This window comes from Hyperolius riggenbachi, chromosome 7 (genome assembly GCF_040937935.1).
Source record: "Hyperolius riggenbachi isolate aHypRig1 chromosome 7, aHypRig1.pri, whole genome shotgun sequence".
Classification (NCBI taxonomy): Eukaryota; Metazoa; Chordata; class Amphibia; order Anura; family Hyperoliidae; genus Hyperolius; species Hyperolius riggenbachi.
In genome coordinates, this window is record NC_090652.1 from 32,084,339 (window position 1) to 32,089,338 (window position 5,000).

The 5,000-nt window shown below is 39.3% G+C and overlaps 5 non-coding genes across 5 annotated transcripts; all 5 read right to left on the minus strand.

Annotated features, from left to right (window-relative positions):
- Positions 1-410: 410 nt before the first annotated feature.
- TRNAC-GCA (transfer RNA cysteine (anticodon GCA)) lies at positions 411-482 on the minus strand. The gene has a single exon. It is a non-coding gene; the product is annotated as a tRNA-Cys (tRNA).
- A 565-nt stretch (positions 483-1,047) lies between these two features.
- On the minus strand, positions 1,048-1,119 carry TRNAC-GCA (transfer RNA cysteine (anticodon GCA)). Its single transcript has one exon. It is a non-coding gene; the product is annotated as a tRNA-Cys (tRNA).
- Positions 1,120-1,842: 723 nt separating this feature from the next.
- On the minus strand, positions 1,843-1,914 carry TRNAC-GCA (transfer RNA cysteine (anticodon GCA)). Its single transcript has one exon. It is a non-coding gene; the product is annotated as a tRNA-Cys (tRNA).
- A 723-nt stretch (positions 1,915-2,637) lies between these two features.
- On the minus strand, positions 2,638-2,709 carry TRNAC-GCA (transfer RNA cysteine (anticodon GCA)). The gene has a single exon. It is a non-coding gene; the product is annotated as a tRNA-Cys (tRNA).
- Positions 2,710-3,281: 572 nt separating this feature from the next.
- Positions 3,282-3,353, minus strand: TRNAC-GCA (transfer RNA cysteine (anticodon GCA)). Its single transcript has one exon. It is a non-coding gene; the product is annotated as a tRNA-Cys (tRNA).
- Between the last annotated feature and the right edge of the window lie 1,647 nt (positions 3,354-5,000).

Below are 5,000 nucleotides of genomic sequence, written 5' to 3' on the forward strand. Positions count from 1 at the left end.
GACTCTTTCGTCAGACCCAGAAACTTCTCATTCTGCAGTTGCCATTTCTGCCACTGCATTAGACCCCAGCACATGTGTATTTGGCAGCAGATGTAGAAGCCAAAAGTTCTTCTGTTTTGCTAATTTGAGTGGAGAACTTACATTGTAGACATTTTGTAGCTTTTGCTGTTCTTTTGCAGGATCCTTTAAAATACGTATGGAAAGAAAAACCAAATTTACTTTGGATATGTAAAGAAAAGAACACTTCAGATATGTGGTTGCTTGAAGGGGGCATGTGAACTTTCACCAAGTTACTACGATTCTGCAGCATAACGGGATATTTTGATTATTGTAGTTCTCTTTATTACTGCCTTGAGAGTATTGGTTTATGTAAAGAGATTAGAGAAAGAGCAAAGAGCTAGATCATATCAAGGGGGCACTCGGATTTGAACCAAGGACCTCTCGATCTGCAGTCGAATGCTCTACCACTGAGCTATACCCCCACGCTCTGTTCAGCTTTTCTGACCATTTTAAATAGTTTCTCTCATGTAGTCCATGAAAACATTTCAAGCGTTAACTTGGAGTTTGTTAAGGTTGGACAGAGTTAAATGATAACTCTTAGAGACTAGAGATGGTCAATGAGACAGTAAGAAATCCAGGTTGCATGCAAATTGAATTAATATTGTAGGCAGCTTGGAAATGCGTTAATCGTCAGGAAGTGCATTAGACCCCAGCACATGTGTATTTGGCAGCAGATGTAGAAGCCCAAAGTTCTTCTGCTTTGCTAATTTTAGTGGAGGACTTACATTGTAGACATTTTGTAGCTTTTGCTGTTCTTTTGCAGGATCCTTTAAAATACGTATGGAAAGAAAAAACAAATTTACTTTGAATATGTAAAGAAAAGAACACTTCAGAAATGTGGTTGCTTGGAGGGAGCATGTGAACTTTCACCAAGTTACTACGATTCTGCAGCATAACGGGATATTTTGATTAACGTAGTTCTCTTTATTACTGCCTTGAAAGTATTGGTTTATGTAAAGAGTTTAGAGAAAGAGCTAGATCATGTCAAGGGGGCACTCGGATTTGAACCAAGGACCTCTCGATCTGCAGTCGAATGCTCTACCACTGAGCTATACCCCCACGCCCTGTTCACCTTTTCTGACCATTTTAAATAGTTTCTCTCATGTAGTCCATGAAAGCATTTCAAGCGTTAACTTGGAGTTTGTTAAGGTTGGACAGAGTTAAATGATAACTCTTAGAGACTAGAGATGGTCAATGAGGCAGTAATAAATCCAGGTTGCATGCAAATTGAATTAATATTGTAGGCAGCTTGGAAATGCGTTAATCGTCAGGAAGTGTATTTGAATGTCCCACTTCCATGACGCTCACAATTTGCATAATAATCTGCATGAAAGCTAGAATGATGAGCATGTTACGGACCATGGCCGCAAGACACAGTTTCGTCAGACCCAGAAACTTCTCATTCTGCAGTTGCCATTTCTGCCACTGCATTAGACCCCAGCACATGTGTATTTGGCAGCAGATGTAGAAGCCAAAAGTTCTTCTGTTTTGCTAATTTGAGTGGAGGACTTACATTGTAGACATTTTGTAGCTTTTGCTGTTCTTTTGCAGGATCCTTTAAAATACGTATGGAAAGAAAAACCAAATTTACTTTGGATATGTAAAGAAAAGAACACTTCAGATATGTGGTTGCTTGGAGGGAGCATGTGAACTTTCACCAAGTTACTACGATTCTGCAGCATAACGGGATATTTTGATTATTGTAGTTCTCTTTATTACTGCCTTGAGAGTATTGGTTTATGTAAAGAGATTAGAGAAAGAGCAAAAAGCTAGATCATGTCAAGGGGGCACTCGGATTTGAACCAAGGACCTCTCGATCTGCAATCGAATGCTCTACCACTGAGCTATACCCCCACGCTCTGTTCAGCTTTTCTGACCATTTTAAATAGTTTCTCTCATGTAGTCCATGAAAACATTTCAAGCGTTAACTTGGAGTTTGTTAAGGTTGGACAGAGTTAAATGATAACTCTTAGAGACTAGAGATGGTCAATGAGACAGTAATAAATCCAGGTTGCATGCAAATTGAATTAATATTGTAGGCAGCTTGGAAATGCGTTAATCGTCAGGAAGTGTATTTGAATGTCCCACTTCCATGACGCTCACAATTTGCATAATAATCTGCATGAAAGATAGAATGATTAGCATGTTACGGACCATGGCCGCAAGAAACTCTTTCGTCAGACCCAGAAACTTCTCATTCTGCAGTTGCCATTACTGCCACTGCATTAGACCCCAGCACATGTGTATTTGGCAGCAGATGTAGAAGCCCAAAGTTCTTCTGCTTTGCTAATTTGAGTGGAGGACTTACATTGTAGACATTTTGTAGCTTTTGCTGTTTATTTGCAGGATCCTTTAAAATACGTATCGAAAAAAAAAACAAATTTACTTTGGGTATGTAAAGAAAAGAACACTTCAGAAATGTGGTTGCTTGGAGGGAGCATGTGAAATGTCACCAAGTTACTACGATTCTGCAGCATAACGGGATATTTTGATTATTGTAGTTCTCTTTATTACTGCCTTGAGAGTATTGGTTTATGTAAAGAGATTAAAGAAAGAGCAAAGAACTAGATCATATCAAGGGGGCACTCGGATTTGAACCAAGGACCTCTCGATCTGCAGTCAAATGCTCTACCACTGAGCTTTACCCCCACGCTCTGTTCAGCTTTTCTGACCATTTTAAATAGTTTCTCTCATGTAGTCCATGAAAACATTTCAGGCGTTAACTTGGAGTTTGTTAAGGTTGGACAGAGTTAAATGATAACTCTTAGAGACTAGAGATGGTCAATGAGACAGTAAGAAATCCAGGTTGCATGCAAATTGAATTAATATTGTAGGCAGCTTGGAAATGCGTTAATCGTCAGGAAGTGCATTAGACCCCAGCACATGTGTATTTGGCAGCAGATGTAGAAGCCCAAAGTTCTTCTGCTTTGCTAATTTGAGTGGAGGACTTACATTGTAGACATTTTGTAGCTTTTGCTGTTCTTTTGCAGGATCCTTTAAAATACGTATGGAAAGAAAAAACAAATTTACTTTGAATATGTAAAGAAAAGAACACTTCAGAAATGTGGTTGCTTGGAGGGAGCATGTGAACTTTCACCAAGTTACTACGATTCTGCAGCATAACGGGATATTTTGATTAACGTAGTTCTCTTTATTACTGCCTTGAGAGTATTGGTTTATGTAAAGAGTTTAGAGAAAGAGCAAAGAGCTAGATCATATCAAGGGGGCACTCGGATTTGAACCAATGACCTCTCGATCTGCAGTCGAATGCTCTACCACTGAGCTATAACCCCACACTCTGTTCAGCTTTTCTGACCATTTTAAATAGTTTCTCTCATGTAGTCCATGAAAGCATTTCAAGCGTTAACTTGGAGTTTGTTAAGGTTGGACAGAGTTAACCACTTCACCACTGAGGGGTTTTACCCCCTGACCACCAGAGCAATTTTCACCTTTCAGCGCTCCTTCCATTCATTCGTCTATAACTTTATCATTACTTATCGCAATGAAATGAACTATATCTTGTTTTTTCCGCCACCAATTAGGCTTTCTTTAGGTGGGACATTATGCCAAGAATTATTTTTTTCTAAATGTGTTTTAATGGGAAAATAGGAAAAATGTGGGGAAAAAAAAAATTATTTTTCAGTTTTCGGCCATTATAGTTTTTAAATAATGCATGCTACTGTAATTAAAACCCATGAAATTTATGTGCCCTTTTGTCCCGGTTATAAAACCGTTTAAATTATGTCCCTATCACAATGTTTGGCGCCAATATTTCATTTGGAAATAAAGGTGCATTTTTTTCAGTTTTGCGTCCATCCCTAATTACAAGCCCATAGTTTATAAAGTAACAGTGTTATACCCTCTTGACTTAAATATTTAAAAAGTTCAGTCCCTAAGGTAACTAATTATGTATTTTTTTTAATTGTAAATTTTTGAATTTTTTTTTAATTACAAAAAAAAAAAAAAATGGGGAGTGTGGGAGGTAATGAGTTAATTTTTTGTGTAAAAGTCATTTATTTGTATGTGAAAAATGTGTAGGGTGTAGTTTACTATTTGGCCACAAGATGGCCACAGTAACTTTTTGCTTTATTGCGACCTCCAAGCCTCCTTCCGGAAGCTTGGAGGAAGAATAAGGAGGCTGGACACGTGAGTTTCTTCTCACAATGATCGCGCTGCCCATAGGAGAGCAGCGGGTCATTGTGGGGCTTAGATCAACGAACGGGAATGGATTTTCCCGTTCATTGATCTCCGGGCGAGCGGGCGGCGGCGGTTTTACTAGCGGCGGGCGGCGTGTTTACGAGCGGGAGCGCGGACAGCGTCGGGAACGCGGAAAGTACGTGTTTCTCCGTCCCTGGTTTTTAAAGGATGGAAAAAGGGGCGGAGAAATACGTACGCGCGGGGGTAAAGTGGTTAAATGATAACTCTTAGAGACTAGAGATGGTCAATGAGACAGTAATAAATCCAGGTTGCATGCAAATTGAATTAATATTGTAGGCAGCTTGGAAATGCGTTAATCGTCAGGAAGTGTATTTGAATGTCCCACTTCCATGACGCTCACAATTTGCATAATAATCTGCATGAAAGATAGAATGATTAGCATGTTACGGACCATGGCCGCAAGAGACTCTTTCGTCAGACCCAGAAACTTCTCATTCTGCAGTTGCCATTTCTGCCACTGCATTAGACCCCAGCACATGTGTATTTGGCAGCAGATGTAGAAGCCAAAAGTTCTTCTGTTTTGCTAATTTGAGTGGAGAACTTACATTGTAGACATTTTGTAGCTTTTGCTGTTCTTTTGCAGGATCCTTTAAAATACGTATGGAAAGAAAAACCAAATTTACTTTGGATATGTAAAGAAAAGAACACTTCAGATATGTGGTTGCTTGGAGGGAGCATGTGAACTTTCACCAAGTTACTACGATTCTGCAGCATAACGGGAT